Source organism: Lipotes vexillifer, unplaced genomic scaffold (genome assembly GCF_000442215.2).
Source record: "Lipotes vexillifer unplaced genomic scaffold, Lipotes_vexillifer_v1.1 scaffold1670, whole genome shotgun sequence".
Classification (NCBI taxonomy): Eukaryota; Metazoa; Chordata; class Mammalia; order Artiodactyla; family Lipotidae; genus Lipotes; species Lipotes vexillifer.
This window is the reverse complement of record NW_006787006.1, coordinates 669749-688505: the sequence shown is the minus strand read 5'-3', so window position 1 is coordinate 688505 and position 18757 is coordinate 669749. Positions and strand designations below refer to the sequence as shown.

At 41.0% G+C, this 18757-nt stretch overlaps 1 protein-coding gene across 6 annotated transcripts in view; it reads left to right on the top strand.

The window, feature by feature from the left end:
• Nucleotides 1–18757, top strand: part of TCF4 (transcription factor 4) — a 237646-nt gene that overhangs the window by 23670 nt on the left and 195219 nt on the right. Inside the window, exon 1 of one of the 6 annotated variants that reach the window (XM_007459673.1) lies at nt 15315–15617. The exons of the other annotated variants lie outside the window; for them this stretch is intronic. The gene's annotated coding sequence lies outside the window, so the exon portion shown is untranslated. Of the gene's footprint in view, nt 1–15314; nt 15618–18757 lie in introns of those variants that run through there. 6 annotated transcript variants of the gene reach the window in all.

Below are 18757 nucleotides of genomic sequence, written 5' to 3'. Positions count from 1 at the left end.
TTTCCCTGCTCTTTGCCTCCGTAAGCTAAGACCTTCCCGTTTTCCTCCCCAGAATTCATCTTTCTTTGCTTTGTGTTCAGATTACTTGAAGACACTCATTAATGCAAGTACTGTTGTGAGGAGGGCTTCACTGTGGTCATTTCTTCCCACCTTTTGATACATTGCTTTAGCGGCTACCTAAGAATGGGACTTTAGCGGCTACCTAAGAATGGGACTTTAGCGGCTACCTAAGAATGGGATAGGAGAGATGTTTCGGGGACGTTATTTCTGAGCATGTGGGAAAGGGACAAAGAAACTTTTTCATCTACTGCACAGTTTTGTCCTACAGGACCTTGTTCCCATGGCCAAACTTCTTCTAAAAGTAATCTCCAGGGCTTCCCTGGTGGCGCAGTGGTTGAGAGTCCGCCTGCCGATGCGTGGGACACGGGTTCGTGCCCCAGTCCGGGAAGATCCCACATGCCGCGGAGCGGCTGGGCCCGTGAGCCATGGCCGCTGGGCCTGCGCGTCCGGAGCCTGTGCTCTGCAACGGGAGAGGCCACAACATTGAGAGGCCCGCGTACCACAAAAAAAAAAAAAAAAAAAAGTAATCTCCAGTGCACCTTTACGATCAGAGCTGTAGGTGGTGGTCTTTGGTTGCAACAGCGCCTCTATGAGTTCTTAATTCTCATGTGTAATTTAGGTGTCTCTAAAAGCTGGTAAGTTTGAGTTCATCCCTAGATGGGTCCACTTAGCTACATCACTATTTCTTTTGTTGTATTTTCATCTTTTATATAGAGCCAGTTCAGGTTAATTGGTTATTTCCCTGGGATTAGCTCATTTGTTGGGGATGTTAGCATCGGGTGAGTCTGCTGTCTTATTGAGGGGGAGACTGATATGCATGAGACAACTGTGTATATAGCAATGCCAACCCCCCCGCAAGTACTGTGTTACTAATGAGAGAGTAGAGGCAAGAGCTGGGCAGAGAATGCCAGAAATGAGCTTTGGCACCTCTTGCTCTATATTTACTTTGACTGTTATTTTATCCCACTATTTCTCAATGTCCTTATATATCGGATACAAAAGAATATCTGATGAACGGCTGACGCCCATGGCCTCTGAACTCCGTAAGGAAATAGGACCACATCTTGTAGATCTTCACCCTTGCTATACATCGGCGCTACCTCTGGGCCAGTCACATAATACAGATGCCTGGGCTGCTTCTACAGACATTCTGTGTTTGGAGGTCTGGGCTGGGATCCAATCATCTAACTTAAACGTTCATTTGATCACTCTGATGTCCTGCCAGGTTGAGGAATCTCTGACCTACACATCTCTTCAAAGAACTGTCATTTTCGTTTTCAAAACTGTTCATTTTCCTTGAACTGAGTACTTATTTTTAAATCCTTCTATTTCTTTTTCACTCAGTAAAAGTGAGTCCTCACCTACTTAGCACCTAACTATTTACCATCAAGATATTTTTATGCCCTAAATTAATAACTTTATTAGGTCAAAGAAGATGGTTAATTTTTGATGTGTTACAATTGTGCATACTTCCAAAAGGGCTGAAATGATCTCTGTTTTTTATTTGTCCACCAAATCGATAGACTTACTTTGAGGGCCCTAAAGGTTTGCCTCTGTAATAATGATGTAAATGGCAGACATTCATTTTGTAGATTCACAATTAAACATTATGTATATGCAGTGGCAATGATTTTCCTTGCAGGAAAAATGTTAACAGATTTTTACTAATTTAGAGGAAAGACAAGCCAAATTAGAAGAAAGTCGGCACTATAAATATTTCAAAAAGAATATCCATTTTTAATTTTTTATAATATACAGCTAAGACTAAGTGACACTGAAGAAGGAAGCTTTGCCTTATGCAGAACAATTAGTGAAATAGCTAAGAATGTGGTGAAATTAGCCTCAAAATTGGAGTATGTTCTCAAGTACTTGGGTGATTTTGTTAGACGTTGTAATATTATCTCTGCCATCTTGTATGACTTATCATACACAATATTTTTTTAAGGCTACCTGTTCAGTAAAAGAAATAAGCCCATGTTGCTGTAGTTTGATTTTATGTGTTACTGTTATTGGTTTTCTTTTTCCCCCCAGAATCTGTGAAATGGTGCAGTGGATAACTAGGATATTTTGTTATCTGTTCTATCCATTCTGGAATGATACAGCTGTTTTTGTCTGATTTGAGTTTTTCTTTTTTTAAGTATTTATTTATTTTTGGCTGTGTTGGGTCTTAGTTGTGGCACGCAGGATCTTTCTTTGTTGCGGCGCACGGGCTTCTCTCTAGTTGTGGCGCACGGGCTCAGTAGTTGTGGCGCATGGGCTCAGTAATTGTGGCGCACGGGTTTAGTTGCCCCACAACATGTGGGATCTTAGTTCCCTGATGGGATTGAACCCGCGTCCCCTGCATTGGCAGACGTATTCTTAACCACTGGACCACCAGGGAAGTCCCCTGATTTGGGTTTTTCTTAACACATATAATGCCTTGATCACATTATGGAAGACCTGACCCCTGGCTGCTCAGAGCCATAGACTCGTAGCCTGTCCCATGAGGCTCTCCCAGCTAACCTGTTGGCCACTGTCGTAGATAGACTTTTGTGCTTCTGTTGAATTCTGTGTATTTCATTTAATGAAATTAAAATGCAGGGAGAAAACCAGTTAAAGACGTCTATGCTTTGTAATATGTGGCTTAAAGAAAATGTATGGAATTTAGGTATTTGTTTTTGCATGTATCATAGTATATATTCCCTTTTACCATCAGAATGATTAATACCTATTTTATTTAGAATTTTTGGCAAGTTGAAAATATAACCTTTACAGAGAATTCAAGTTCTTATATTTGAATGAATAAAGTAGTTAAGTCATTAATCATGTGAAATCATTTCTCAGGGTATTAATAATCATCGCTTTACCCGTGAACTTCTTTTCTAATCATAGAATTTTGATTGGTGAAGTTTTATTTGGAGGTATATCCCACTGTTAACAGGCCCAAAATACCTATGGAAAGAGTCAACAAATGTATTGATTGATTGGATTTTAAATTACATTGTTTGTAAGTTTATTTGACTTGTATCATATGTACTGATTTGTATGTAACAGTTGCTCTGGATAGAGATGTGCTTCTATGGGTCTTTCATATTATTAGTGTTGAGTCTTTTATTCATTCATTAATTCATTCATCACATATTTATTGAGCATGAGCTTTGTGCCAAATACTTGGCATGTGTTGGGGCTGGAGATATACCCTTGAACTCCGCATACTTGGAGTTACTATCTGTCTAGTGGGAAACACAGGAGATAAACAGGCCAAGAGATATACAGGGTCCTGTGGGAGTTCCTAAAAGGGAGGGACAGACCCCAGAGGAAGCAGACGTCTAGGTTCACCTATGAAGGTCAGGAGGAGACATTAGGGCAAACGGAACTGGTGTGGGAACAAGATGAGGCTTGTTGGAGGCCTAGGGAGTGACACCTGCAGAAGGTTAGAAGGGAGAGGGTTGGGCATCTCTTTTCCAAGCACTGAAGAGGGGGGGGGTGTGAGGAAAAGGTTCTCTATGTTCAGCTTCTGAAGGAACCTTACAAGCTGTGTTCAGCATGTGTCATTCATTCAGCAAATATGTGCCAGGCACTTGCGATACATCTGGAAACAAAGGAGAAAACTACCCCCTGCCCTCGTGGAGTTTTTATTCAAGTGGAGAGGGCCAAAGGCTAGATGCAGAGCTAGTGGTTTTGAAAATGGACCAGAAGCCGGTGTGGCCCAAATGGTCACAGTCTCAGCATTTGCCAGTGTCATCGAGCCAAATCAAAGGCTATTTGATAAAAATAACTTTGCAGTCATTTCCAGCTGTGGTCTGATGACTGCAGATAAATGTATTGTTAACTCAGTGTACTTACAGGGAAAGTTGGAAGTTACCTGTAATTTATATTTATGATCACTCATCTCTTGCCAGGTATTGGGCTAAGCAAAGAGCATACCACGCTTGAGGGCAAGTCCTGAAGTTCACTGCAATTGGTATTTCTAGTCGATCAGATAGATATTCCTGAAGAGTACAGGGCTTTTCTGTAATGTCAGATGAGGGTATTTGAGGGGTGATCAGAACACATTACCAGAACCAGGATTCTTCCTTGGAGCATTTGATAATATCGCTACATAGAAAAATTGATTTTTTTTTTTCTTACTCTGAAAACAAACAAAAATTCTACATAGTGATTGAAACTAGACATTTGCTAATCACTCAAAGTTAATTATTAAAAATAAGTAAGTTTCAGGGACTTCCCTGGTGGTGCAGTGGTTAAGAATCCGCCTGCAAATGCAGGGTGCACGGGTTCGATCCCTGGTCCGGGAAGATCCCACATGCCGTGGAGCAACTAAGCCCGTGCACCACAACTACTGAGCATGTGCTCTAGAGCCCACGAGCCACAACTACTGAGCATGTGCTCTAGAGCCTGTGTGCCACAACTACTGAAGCCCGGGCGCCTAGAGCCCACACTCTGCAACAAGAGAAGCCACCGCAGTAAGAAGCCCGTGCACCACAACGAAGAGTAGCCCCCGCTCGCTGCAACCAGAGAAAGCCCGTGCACAGCAACGAAGACCCATGCAGCCAAAAGAAATATTAAATAAGTAACTAAATTTATTAAGAAAAAATAATAATCCCTTTAAAAAAATAAGTAAGTTTTATTACGATTAACACTATTTTGGTGAAATTAACAAAGAGCCGAGAGGATATCGAAGTCAGTGTGTAGAAGGAGAAATACAGTTAAGCAGAGTGAATGAAGAAAGATGTGTTTGAATTTGCTGTACAGTTGCAAGCACACTGAATGAAACCATTTGATGCGTGAGAGGTATTTGAAAAAAATTAGTGTAGTCTGGCAATCCGAGCCTGTTTTGTTTTATTTCCTTTAGAATAAAAGTTGTAAGTGGGTAGGAATTATGCCTTTAAATGTTAGCCTATAAAGGACTGGAAAACTACTCAAGGGTAACAGCTGAAGAGGAAATGGCTCTGTCAGCGTCATGCACATGGGTGATTGGGCACATAAGGGACACAAGCAGAGTGAAAGGTGCAGAGGGAAGAGGTCATAAAACGAGGAGGCTTGTTTGGAACTAAAATATAATAGCAAAAGCAAAAAAGCCTTGGGAACCACCGAGATGATATATTTTTCTTCTTAACATAACACAGATACGTGCAGTTGAAAATGTGTGGTGCTTCTTGTATAGATGTTGCTGTCATCAGCAGCACACACAGTTGGATATATTTGGAGAAACATTTAATCTCATGGTTCTCCGGTCTTTGTCCGTGCCACCAAAGGCATTCAAAACAGTCCAGATTTAGGTCCAGTCTTTGTATCTGTTGTACAAATATACAGCTTCCTTGACACATAAGAGCAAATTAAATCCATGCTCCAACAGCACTAAATTCTAAATAATGACCGTGACCTTTGTCCAACAATGTCCATAATGCTTATTTGCTAATGTCCATAAACGTTCATCAATATCCTAATGTGGTAACAATAGCCACTCGATATTTTGCTCTTACTCTGTGTCAAACACTGTGCTGTTGTCTGCAGATTTTATCTTACAGCGTCCCTTTGTGAACAGTATGTATTGTCAGTTTACGAATGAGGAAAGTGAAGGACAGTGAGGTTAAAATCCCCCAGATGGAGGGCACACTCCTAGTTGGTTAGTGGTATGGTTGTGATTTGCACATGGTCCTGCCAGGCTCTGAAGCATGTATGCTAACCAGCGGACCCAACTGCTTCCCTGGACAGTGCAGGTAGATGTGACAGGTCAAAAGTATTCCAAGTAAATGTAAGATACAGAAAACCAGGGTTTAAGGACCACACTAATGACTGCTGTATCTTTTTTAAACATTTTAGCACAATGTTAAACCATAATAATAAAGAAAAGAACCTTACAAGAAGAATGATCCAGGGTTGCAAAAGTCAAGGGAAAATGTCACCATTATTATTTTTTAATAAGGGATGAGTGAAGCTGATGGGCGCAGGACCTGTTGCTTTATGAATAGGAGTGCCTACCTCTGGTAAGGACCTGGATTTGCCAAGTGCACGGCTGGCCTGGAATTAGACTCCCCTGTGGCATTCAGGTCAGCGTTTACACCCAAGTAGTTTACGATCTGTGACAATTTTAAGCAAAATAGTATGCAAGCACTTAGGAACAATTTAGAGAACCAGAATCCAAGCAGAATCAGAGTAACGAATGTTCTCAGTGGGGAGGCATGAGGGCATAGTGGTAGAGTCCTAGAATTTTTGGAGAGATGTCGGACTTAGAAATGAGTTGTTTGATTTGAGGCAGTTGGTCTTAGAATATCTGCCCCTCATCTTTAACTGGCTGCTTCTCCGCCCGTCTTAGAAGAAAACGTGGCCCTTCTTCATTCGCTTGATAGCCCTCAGCATTTGCATCTTTCAGCTTATTTAAACGTGCTGGTCCTGGAATCTTTGTCCAGAAATCTTTCCTGTTCCATCTTCCTTCATTTTCTCTTCCCTTCCTACTTTTCCTTCTGCATATAAAAGTGCAAATGGATCTTTTCTTTCTCTGGCAGCAGTTGTCAGAGTGTGGTTCATAGACCACATATGCCAAGTCTCTTGGGGTCAAGTCCACACTGGGACACACTTCAGGTCTACGAATCAGCACCTCAGTCGGGTGTACTTGAAGAGCTTTCCTGAAACTATCTAGGTAGTTAGTTTGACATCGAAGGTAGCACAGCCCCAAATTCCTTGTTTTTTCCCCTAGCCTATTCTTTCTGCCTTTTGAAACCCACCTCCTTCAACGTGCACAATGTCAAAATCTGTGAACTCTGTCTCTGTTTTTCTCAGTGATTTTTTCCTTTATGAGCTGTTTTCCTCTTTTATCTTTATAGATATAGGCATGGGAAGAGCTTAGAATTGGGGGTTAGAGTGGGCTTTGATTTCCAGCTTCATGGCTTAGTGCCTGTGTGATACAGGACCGCTCATTTATCTCTGGTAGGATGTCTGTCTTGGAGGTTGGCATGGCTAGCAAGTGGCATTTTTGATTTGGAAGCCCAAAAGTAGTTGTTTTTGCTCTGAGTCTGCCTCTCCCAGTGCCCTGGTGGAGGATTTGGGAATTACACCCTTTGCCGGGTTTATGGCTGCTGGGTGAGAGAGCCACAAGATGAACTGCCTGCCCCACACACCCACGGTCCTTTCCTGCAGCAAATCATGGGCGGTTTGGCATGGCAAGTCCTGGAAGAGAGAAATCCCCTCTAGTGAGCCAGAAAATGCAACAGGATCTGTCTGAGATTGCTAGAGATAGGTGTGTGATCCACTTTACCCCCTGCCAGGAAAAGATTTTTTCCTTGACAGCTGGAGAGATCAAAGGTCTAAAACCATGGATACAGGGAGATGAATGGCGTAATATTAATATTATGTGAATTATATAGCTTGTAACATTTAAGGTCAACATGTCTAATTTCCTCTCTCTGGGAACCCCCAGCCAGCCATGCGTAGAGAGGAATTCCAGTCACAGGAGTCTTCAACTCCAAGGAGACAGGTAGCCATTACCTGCCTGTGAGCAGCTGTGCCATCCGAGCTTTAATAGTCTGCGATAGATCATGTCAACAAACAGGGGAATCTGCAGGCTTGGGGAGTGGGGGACTGAATCACCTGGATTGAGGAAGGCTTACTGATGAGCCAGTCAGGTAAATGGGTTTTTCAAGAATCATCCTGGAAGAGATGGACTGCACCTCTTGAGTGAGAGCAATATGAGGGTCTAGTATGTCACCTGTTACTAAGAAAGGGTCCATGTTTTGTCCTAAGCCAGGGTATTAAGTATATTAAGTCATTCATGTTGTGCAGAAATGTCACAGGACTTGCAGCTTTGGGACTTTCAAAGGAAGGGATGGGAAGACACCATGAGATGTGTGGTGCTGGTGTGGTATGTGGTCCAGGGCTTGGGTCAGAGAGCTTCAGACCCCATGGGAGGTTGTTTCATTTGGGACAACCCTGCCAAGGATTCATTTCATTATATGCTTTCTATGGGCCTTTCATGGTTCTTGTTTTTTTATTTTGACCATGAATACATTTACTGATTTTTTAAATCTCCACCACTGTAGCTTTTCATTGATAAAATGTTTACTATCCTTATTTTTAATTTTTTTTATTTTTTATTATTTTGCGGTACGCGGGCCTCTCACTGTTGCGGAGCACAGGCTCCGGACGCGCAGGCTCAGCGGCCATGGCTCACGGGCCCGGCCGCTCCGCGGCATGTGGGATCTTCCCGGACCGGGGCACGAACCCGTGACCCCTGCATCGGCAGGCGGACTCTCAACCACTGCGCCACCAAGGAAGCCCTATCCTTATTTTTTACAGTTCTTTTTAAAATTAGCTTTTAACTTTTTTCCATGACTGTGTCTATTCTATATGTTTTCTACTTTTATATCGTCTGTTTTTATCTGGTTAAGGTGTTGCTCTATCCTTTGCCTTCTTCCCCTGGGTAGACTTCTCATTGATTTACCAAAATAGCTCTGCACTATGAATCAGAAGGGGTATAATCTTCTAGGTTATAAGGCTCAAACTAAGAGAACAAGATTGTTTCTTGACACCAGACATTATTCATCCTCTTAATTTCGAACCTTGTAGCTTGAAATCCATGGTCTGTGATGAAATGGAAGCAATTTCTCTGAGCTTTACTACTCTCATCTTAAAAATGAAGACGATGAGATCTAAAAATGAAATGAAGACGATGAGATCTACCTCAGAGCCTTGTAATGAAGGCTTAAAAATGAAGACGATGAGATCTACCTCAGAGCCTTGTAATGAAGATTAAATGAGATATATGCATCTAGCACAGGAGCTAGAAATACGAGATGCTTAATAAATGTAATTTCATTTCTTTTTCGATTTCTGTAAAACTCCAGGGAACATTAGTAAATGTCTAGGTATAAAAAGAAGAAGATGATGAGTTTGGTGTTAAGTTTGAGGTACTTTTAAGCCATTCAAGTGAAGATATCAAGTAGGCAGTTGGAGTTATGGGTATAAAGCTCAGAAAAGTCTGAGCAAAAGGTCTTCAGCTGAAGGGGTCTTGCCAATAGAGGCAAGTTGAAGATAGAAGGTTGTGTACGGAGTCTCAAGTGACAAGGAAACCTAGGGCCTCACAATTGAAGGATTGTCAACACTTAAAGTCTTTTGGGTGAGAATAAAACAGAACCCCCAGGAGTAGAAGAAAAGGGAAATGTGTTGTCGTGGAAGCCGTGTCATGCGTGTTTTTTAAAATTAATTAATTTATTTATTTTTTGGCTGTGTTGGATCTTCGTTGCTGCGTGTGGGCTTACTCTAGTTGCGGCGAGTGGGGGCTACTCTTCCTTGCAGTGCGCGGGCTTCTCATTGCTGTTGTTTCTCCTGTTGTGGAGCACGGGTTCTAGGCATGTGGGCTTCAGTAGTTGTGGCTCACAGGCTCTGGAGCCCAGGTTTAGTAGTTGTGGCACATGGGCTTAGCTGCTCCGAGCCATGTGGGATCTTCCCGGACCAGGGCTTGAACCCGTGTCCCCTGTATTGGCAGGGGCATTCTCAACCACGGCGCCACCAGGGAAGCCCCCGCATGTTTTTAAGGAGGGGATAAGAGTGTCTTTCTGATCACCAAGGAAGATGAGAACTGAACATTGTCTGTTGGCTTTTAACTTCTTAGTAGCCATGGTTGACAGTTCCCAAGGGTTTTCTTGGAGGAATCATGGGGTTGGAAGACTCCACTCCCTATTCCCACAGAACTGAGATATCTTTCCTCTGACCTGGCCAAATATTCAACTTTTATACTTCTAATGTGATTTTTTCTTTATGGTTTATAATGATAGTTGTTTGCACTTAGCCTCGTTTCCATAATAAATTATCAGTTTCCTGAAAGCAGAGGTCATGCAAAGTACCATATAAATGACACCTAGTAAGTATTTAACAGTTCAGCTTCAGAATCGTGGGTTCTCCCAGAACAAGGCATGTTTCTTCGTCTGTTCATCCATCCATCCATCCATCCATTCACTGAAGAGTGCTTTATTTACCAACTCCATACCACGTGCCAGGCACTATTTTAGGCTGTGTGAATACAGTGGTGAACAAAAGATATTCCTTTTATGCATGAAACTTACATTGTGGTGGAGACATGATAAAGAATAAATACATATTCTGAGTGCCTTTAATGTCTTGTTTCTCACAGCAACCACATGACATAGGTATTATACTCGTCCTATTTTTTTATGATGAGAAAATGGAGGCACCGAAATATTCAGTAACTTGCCAGTGTCATCAGTTCATTAGAGGTGGATCTGGGATTCAAACTCAGGCATTTTGACTCCCAAATCCATGCTGTTAATCACCCCACTGCACTGCAAAATGTTTGGCATAGAGTAAACTATTATTATTGTTATTAATACTAATGTCATTAATAGCAATTATTCCTCAGCATAGGGATCTTTTATCCCAATTCAGATAAGGAAACAGATCCCACCAAATTATTGGCAAAACTAAATTCAGAAGCCACATTTCCATGTTCCCAGTCCAATGTTTTTCCCTCATACAGTACCTCTCCTTTAAGGGAGGGAGTCTGGAGGGGTGAAGAGGTAGGAGAAGGGTGGAAGGATGAAGGAATGGGCAAAGAGAAAGAAGGATGTGTGCAAGAGATGTAGGAAGGAATTAAACCTGTTTGATTTGGGATTTTTGACGCTAAACAACTATGTCCAATTTTTCAGGTTTTTCCCCTATATTCTCAAGAGGGAATATCTTTAAAATAAGAATATTTCCATGCAAAATAATCATATTCCATTTCATAGACTAGCAAAAGATTTCAGGAGCTAGGAGACCCTAGCTAGTTAAAAGTAAAAGACTGTATTTTGGAAAGGACATTATTACTGGCATTTATATTGTGAAGGCATTGGTTGGAAGATGCAGTAGAAGTTTTGTTTACCAACAGCCAAGTCTTTGAGGAGTGTGTGTATATGTGTGTGTGTGTATGTGTGCGCGCGCACACGTGTGCACAATGTATATAGGAGTACGTACTTATTTTATAAAATCCTGGTAATGTTGAATTTACTTTGTGTGTATGTTTTGGGGGAGAGGGTGCTGAAACATTTCTCGGGGATGGGAACGTTTTTGTACTTATATGCATGGCCGCTCTAATATCAGGCACCATATTTAAGCGTCACAAATATACACTAAGCAAGGGACAGATGCACAAGGAATTTAAGCAGAGTTTTTCTAAATGGCAAATAATTAGAGGGGAACAGATGCCTATGGGCAGCAAAGGCTGAAATGAGGTACCAGGAATTTTAAAAGGGAGATGGAAATACATATGTAGAATGTAGTTGCTCTCAAGGATGTTTAAGCCTAGAGGCTGTTCTTTCCCAAAGTTCTCTGTTTTTTGTGGGTTTTGACATTAAATTTTGTTCTCTCTTTACCTATATTCCCCAAAGAAATAGATCATGCTAATCATTCCAAAGTGGAACAGATTTTCTTTCGAACCTCAGTTTTGGATGACTTTGTGGGTTGCATCTCTTTCTTCTCTCTCCCCAGGGCCGTGTCTTTTCACAGGACTGCCAGGATATGACATTTCTCACAGTGTCACTCCTCATTATTTATTATTTATTCCCCATCTACTTCCAACAGGGTTTTTAGCTAGCCTACCTATGAAAGGCGCCTACAAATGTGATTTTTTTCCTTGATGTGCCTTTTAGGATGGACACACCCTCCTTTGGAACAATCCTGCTGTCCAGTGGATTGTGTCCATCTGAGAACTCTTCTGCATAGTCCTGAGGTCGAAAAGGAAACAGATCTCCAAGAATAAAGTAGAGAAGAGCATGAGGCATTCCCCATCTTCCTGTAGAGTGGTAGTGTAAACAGCAGGGCCACGGAGCAGAGCGATTCGGCAACCCAGCAAAGCCGAGCAGTAGCACCTGATCATTATCCTTCAGTCTGAAATTTACCTGTTGTGCTCATTGTAAAAAAAGAAATGAAATCTCTATAATTATATTGGAAGGGGGTGGAGATCATGTTTTAGTTCCTTTGATCTTGAGCTAGAATAGGCTCTGCTTTTGAAAATTCAATTTGAAAGAATCCAACGTACACATCTGCTTTTTGTACTGCAAGTTCTATTGAGCTTGAAAATAGAAATTTATTAATGCAAATGTGTAGAGACTGTTCCTTGAGGGGGGGGAAAAATGCATTCAAAACACAAGGTGATCCTTTCTACATAGCTATGGAAGATTTTAATAAATATGTTCTCTGTGTTTCTTCTAGAGTTCAGGAATGAGGTTCCTTGTTAACAAGGACTAAGCTTTGAAATTACAGGACGCTTTGGGGAACAGAAAGATTCATGATTACTTCAATATTTAAAAGTTTCCGAAGGACAAATTAGGTGGATAAGAGATGAAAAGCAGACTGAATCCTCAAAAGAAAAAAAAACAAACAAACCAAAAACAAGTGTGTCATCAAACCATTTTGAGAACATGTTTGAATTGATGGTAGGGTCCATGCTAAGAGACAAAGCTTTCATTTCAACGAATCCAGTCTGCCTAGTGTTCTGGAAAATTGCCTTTGCCTGTAAATGGAATGGCATGCAGATTTTAGATAGGACACTTTCTCACCCAACTTAGCCTGCACTCTTTATTTTCGTACCATTACATGAAACTGCACATAAATGACACTTGACTTAATCCTTAGAGTGGCTGAATTGCATGGTCTATTTTGATTAACTTTTTCTTGTTCTCAGTGTAAAATTTCCAGTAAAGCCTAAAATGTCGTGAGCATTTTGGGACATAAATCCCTTAAGCTGTTTTGCAGTCATATAGTTGTCCCTTGTAGGGTTTGAGTGCTTTCCTAAACTCCTTCTCATCTCCAAATGGGCAAAATAAATTATAAATTGTTGAGAACGTTCAATCACTGGATGAGCAGTCATCTGCTAAAGCTGGGGAAAGTATCCTTTTTCAGTTCTTTGAGTAAATGGAGGTGATTCCTTATAATAATTGTGCTCTATTAACAGATCTCAAAACCTTGGTTATAAATTACCCAGGCTTAAGAAGGAGTTCATGATGAAAGACTATATTGAATTAATAAAACCAGTCTTTCTTTTTCTGGTGTGATGTAAAGAGATGTTTTTTTCAAAGGTGGTAGGTAGGTGGGCTTCAGTGCATTCTGTTGGTTACTTGTTACTTTCTTCCCCACTGAGTTTTTTGTTTGTGTGTGTGTGTGCTTCTTTTAAGGAACAGAAAGGTGAAAAGCCACAAAGAGTTAGGCTGGGAATTAGGAATTCTGAGTTTAAAACAGGGAGCCTATCCTAACTTCTTGTGTCTGAGTTGGTGTTTCAGTTGTATTGCCAGGATAGCCCGGGACCCTTGCAAATGTACAATTTCATTTGGGTTCAGTGATTCCTGGATGAGTCTGTGACATAGGACGCCAAAGGCCACAGGGATTATTTAATACACAAAACGTTAGGACAGAGTTGGCTCCCCCAGAGTCTTCTGAGTAACAAGGATTTCATCTGAACCCCTTTTGGGGGGGACCACGGAAAGTACTCCTCCGCACTTCTAGTGAATCAGTTTCTAACATTTACATCAAAGGGTGACTTTCTCCAGCTCCCCACATCTCCCTTCCTCAGAGGCGGGAGACCCCCAAACAAAATTTCTATGTCTAATGGCAGACAGTTGGGGTGCTGTAACCAAGCAGTCACCCTTAAAAATTAATGAGCTTAATGATGGTTTGGAGAAGGATCGTGCTGGTGGTCGGGGAGGGAGGGGCCGTGGGGATGGCAGAAGGAGGAAGGCTGGACTCCTCGTAAGTGACAATGATGGGAGCCCCTGTCCTTATCTCCCCTCCCCAGTCTCCCTTCCCCCTCCCTCCCCCCCAGTCGCCAGCTCTTCCATCCTCCTCTCTTCACGGGAGCCACAGCAGATAGAAAGACAGGGCGATTATGAAGATGTCAGTTGGAGCGTAGGCAGGCGAGAGGGGAGCAGCGCTCCAGATGAGGTCCGGGGGGGGTGCCGAGGAGGGTCACTCATGGACGACCGTGTGTGTGTGTCTGACAGACTGTGAAATGGTGCGTTGTTGCACGGCTGCGCTGCACCTGGGCCCTTCATCTGTGATTGATTGGTTTGGTCATGTGTAATGGTCCCATCTGCTCTGTGTTGTTTTTCTTTTTTTACTTATAAACACCGTTCCCAGCGGCTGAGAGAGGATGAGCTATGTTTTGTCATCTTCACTTACACTTTAGCTCAAAAAAATGGTCAAGTAGGTAAGCTCTAAAGTGTATCCAAGTAATGTAGCAGCAAAGTCTGGGTTTCCCCCTTTGCTTGTGTGTGTGTGTGTGTGTGTGTGTGTGTGTGTGTGTGTGTGTGTGGTGTGTGCGCGCGCATGTGTGTGCGCCCTCCTGCGCACGCGTGTGTGCCTGGAGTTTTCATGCTGCCTGTTAATATCCGAATAGTTCATGAACCACGGAAGACCAAAAAATTGCAGAAATGATTTGCACAAATCTGTGACTCTTACTGCAGCGGGGAGTTTTTTTTTTTTTTTTTTTTTTGTAACGGAGCCAATACTTAATTAAAACCGCTGACATCATGGTGTTATAATTAAGCGTGGCATTAATTAAGCTGGAATAACGATTTTTTTTTTTATTAAGAGCTGCTTCTATTGTATAAGACCGTTATCGGCTAAAACCAAAATAATTTTAAAGCAAAAATGAATTCCCTCTAAACAAGCCCTTTTCAACTTCCCCAAAGTCCGGCCTCAGGACTGTCGTCATCAGGGCTGTGTGTGTGTGTGTGTGTGTGTGTGTGTGTGTGTGTGTGTGTCTGTGTGTCTGTGTGTTGGGTGGTGTTGGGATGGGGGACGAGTACAAGTGAAATTTGTTTTTTTTCACCCAAAAATGCTGATCGGCTCCTGGCATTCTGATGGCTAATTATGCATCGGAGAGCTTCGACAGCTGCATTCATCATCATAAAATGTAATAATTAATGACATTCCAACAAAGAAAAATATGCAAATGAGGACTCATTAGCATTTTCATATTCAGCTTTGATAATGCTTTTGCTGACAAGGTTGTAATTAATGAAAATTCATGTCGCAGTCAGGAGATTGGATCGGTTTCATTCCGCTCACAATTCCCAAATGCTTGCATTATGGAAAATCGGCAGCTCTGCCAACTTTTCAGGGAAGAAAAAAACACACACACACACACACTAAAAGCACCAGATGCAAATTAATGGTAGGGAGTCTTTAACTCTTTAAACCACCCCCCTAAGTTTCCATCATAGGAAACATGTGATGAGTTTTAGCCTAAGAACTAGATTCTTTTTTTTTTTTTTAATAGCAGCGCTGAAAGTACTTTTATTTGTGACCCAAGTATGAGAATTTCTGGCAAACTTTTTTTTGTAATATTAAGGTAAAAACCCTCTACTTTCCCCCTTCTTTTCTTTTCCCTTTCAAGACTATTTAAATTTACGTAGTAAAACATGTTAGGATAGCCAAGCCCCAGCGTGTTGTGTTCTGTCCTCTAGCTGGCAAATTTACGGCACGACGGTTTATTCATCCTCATGCTTTTTGGAGACACCTCATCACGTAGTTGTGCTTCGATCTTCCGGTGCCTCCTTCCGTGTGCTACCCATAAGGTGGAAAGAAAAGCAAGTATTCTGTTTATCTATTCAGGGTGAGTTTTTTGGTGGAAAGAAAAGCAAGTATTCTGTTTATCTATTCAGGGTGATTTTTTTTTTTTTTTCTTTTTTGGACGATTTTTTTTTTTTTCTGTGCTTTTTCTTTTTAATATATTCCCTTTGTGGTTTAATGTAAGAGTTTGGGAATGTGCCCATAATTCTCTCACTCAACACGTCGGGTTTAGTGTTGGGCTTCAAACGTAATTTTAAGAGACACTGTACAATCCAAATGGATACCCAGAAACCCCAGAACCAGAGATATCGACAAGCATTCAGTACAGAGAGCTATTAATTTATAAACCCTCTGTGTGTTGCTTTCAGAATGTGTGACTGGAGGTTGGCAAATAACCACTCTGTGCCAACCTGGTACCATGATTTGTTAGACTAGGCTAAAGTTAAACCGAAACTTCTATCTCACTCTTGACATTAGAAAGAAAAAACCTAAGCAGAGTTCTGACTGGATATAAGATTTGATCGTCAGGTTAAAAAATGATTATTACTACGTCAGATCTTTTTGCTGAGGCAGATGTTTAAAAAAAAAAAAAAGGTTTGTATAAGGATTCAAGGAAAGGTTTGCGTAAGGGGAGAATGAAAGCATATTTCTTTAAAAATTGTCGAATTAATAAGCATTTTCACTCTTCAATAATATAAAACTACTTAAGGCAGTGCCTAAGATGCAGTTTCCTGTTTATTTAAAGTTAAGTTATAATCCCCCAAGCTGCTAGCCCAGCATAAGGAAAGAATATAAAATATGCCTTGTTAGAGGAAGGTAGAAACTTTTGATATGTTAGGTTTTATTTTTTAGAGTATCTCAGTGAAGTAGAGAGTATCATGAGTTATTTAATGAGAATTTTAAAGTGAATCTTTTTTTCCCCTATTATGCAATTAAGAATGACTAGATTTTTATTCCTTATTAATCTTTTAGAAATCTGGGAAACAGAATTTTATTTCAATCTCTTGCTTTTTCCAACTTTCATCTTGTCACAGTTTGTATATGAATGTGTGAGTGTACACACATGTTGTGTAAATGTGTGTGTGTCAGTATTTGGAGATTATGGTGAGTGAGTCTGTCCCCTTTCCTTGAAAATCTATTGTGTTAAAATAGCAGGCAGAAGGTTTTTTTTTTTCTTTTGGTTTACTTGTTTTTGATGTGGGCAAACTGCCCATCCAGATGGTAGAAATTCACCTGTAAACAATCTGAAACGTTAGGTTAATTCTGACGTTTTATAGAACTTTTAAATTTTCTTTTCGTACAGTACAACTGAGTGCAGAGTAACTACTCAAGATGATGTTTCCTCACCACCGGCCCCCCCCTCCATTTTTCTTTTAAAGCGCTTCCTGCTGTGATTGGTTCTCCCCCTGCCCCAAATCAGTATTTTGGGCTCAATTAAAATCTGTGGCTTTAGGCACTTTGCTGTTCTTGTCAAAACCACATCTGATGAAATCTTTGACTGCTTTTAATATGTGTAAATGAGGAATTGATGGGAGAAGTAAAGGAACAAGTGTCGATCAGCAGGTTAGTGGTGGAGAAGCAGATCATTTTAATTGTAGAAGCTCGAGGATCCACTGGCTTTGATAAACTCACTGTTAGTTTCCTCCTCCCACCAAATTCACAACTCCTACCTTTCTCAGTAATGCCCAGCCTGGTGTTAGCAACCGGAATCCTGAAATTTGGTTTTGTTTTCAGTGTGGTTAGCCTCTGGTGGCTTCTCTGCCTGAGCAAACTGGAGATGCTTTGAAATGATTTGTTGACCTGTTATCAAGGAATCCCATTATTTCTCAAAGCAGGTTTTGGGGGTGCTTACACAGTAGAGCATGAAATGGAAAGGGAGTGTTGGAGATTGTTTTCAGTCATAGTCATTGTAAGCGTACTGTATTTACAAGTTACTTTTGAATGCTATCCTCTTGGTTTTATTTCTAGAAAAATCCTTTGTTTGAATACGTTATTTCCTGAGTTGTTTACATAATAAAGATGGCTCTAGGGGCATGTTCCCTGGTTTATTCCCTTGGGAGAACATTTTTGAAAGTGATCCACTAAGATTATACCTGTTCAAATTTGGGACCCTAGTCGTGGTACTGTTGGCTGCTTTTTCTGTTTCCTGTTTTGCAGATGTTAATTCCTTTGGGTAATTTTTTTTAAGTGATGAGATTTTCACTGTCCAGCAGCAAGCCACGTTTCCTGGAGTTACTGAACTCTGAAATAGGGAGCCTGTGGGTGATCAGTTTTACCCTCCCCAGAAGCTGTTGCTTCAATCAGGGAGAATTACTGCCCCATGACTGAGAATTTTAAAGGAGTTGTTTCACTAAAATATCCACAAGTTTTCTTTCAGGTATTGCAACAAAATTCACATTTGTTTGTGGCCCGTGAAGCCAGGATTCCTGGCAGGATTCTCATCCAGTTGCTTCTCCTATTTCCCTTGCAAACTTTCCCATTGGTTGGGGTCTGTGGAGATATTTCAGTGGCTGGCTGGTGGAAATGTTTAGGAAAACATTTGCGTATCAAAGCAGCCTGGATATTTGCAAAAAAAAAAAAAAATGTTTATTTGAGCAAAAGAGAATCCACTTAGGATTAGGAAGTCACTGCTTTAAACATTTTAAAAGCATTTGTGATTTCCCGGAATATATTATGCACGAGTGAGGCCTAACCTGACATTCAGGGGTCATGCCTTCATCCATATTTTTAAAAAGCTTATAAGATAATGAACATTTTGCTTAATGACTAAGATCTGTACCTGTATGTGGTATAAAAATTCCCCCCAAATTAAAGGACACAAATATATCCAAAAATTGTTTATGATTTAGTGAACCTATGAAACAAAAGATGCAGGGAAGGTGCCTCATTCTTTTCTTCCTTTATGTATTTTTCCCCCATAAAACCCAATTGTGTTGCTGTGTGTGACATTCGGTTCTACTGGAGTCCATGAGCTTTCTCTTTTTATTTATTTATTTATTTAACATCTTTATTGGAGTATAATTGCTTTACAATGGTGTGTTAGTTTCTGCTTTATAACAGAGCGAATCAGCCATACATATACCTATATCCCCATATCTCCTCCCTCTTGCGTCTTCCTCCCAACTCTCCCTATCCCACCCTCTAGGTGGTCACAGAG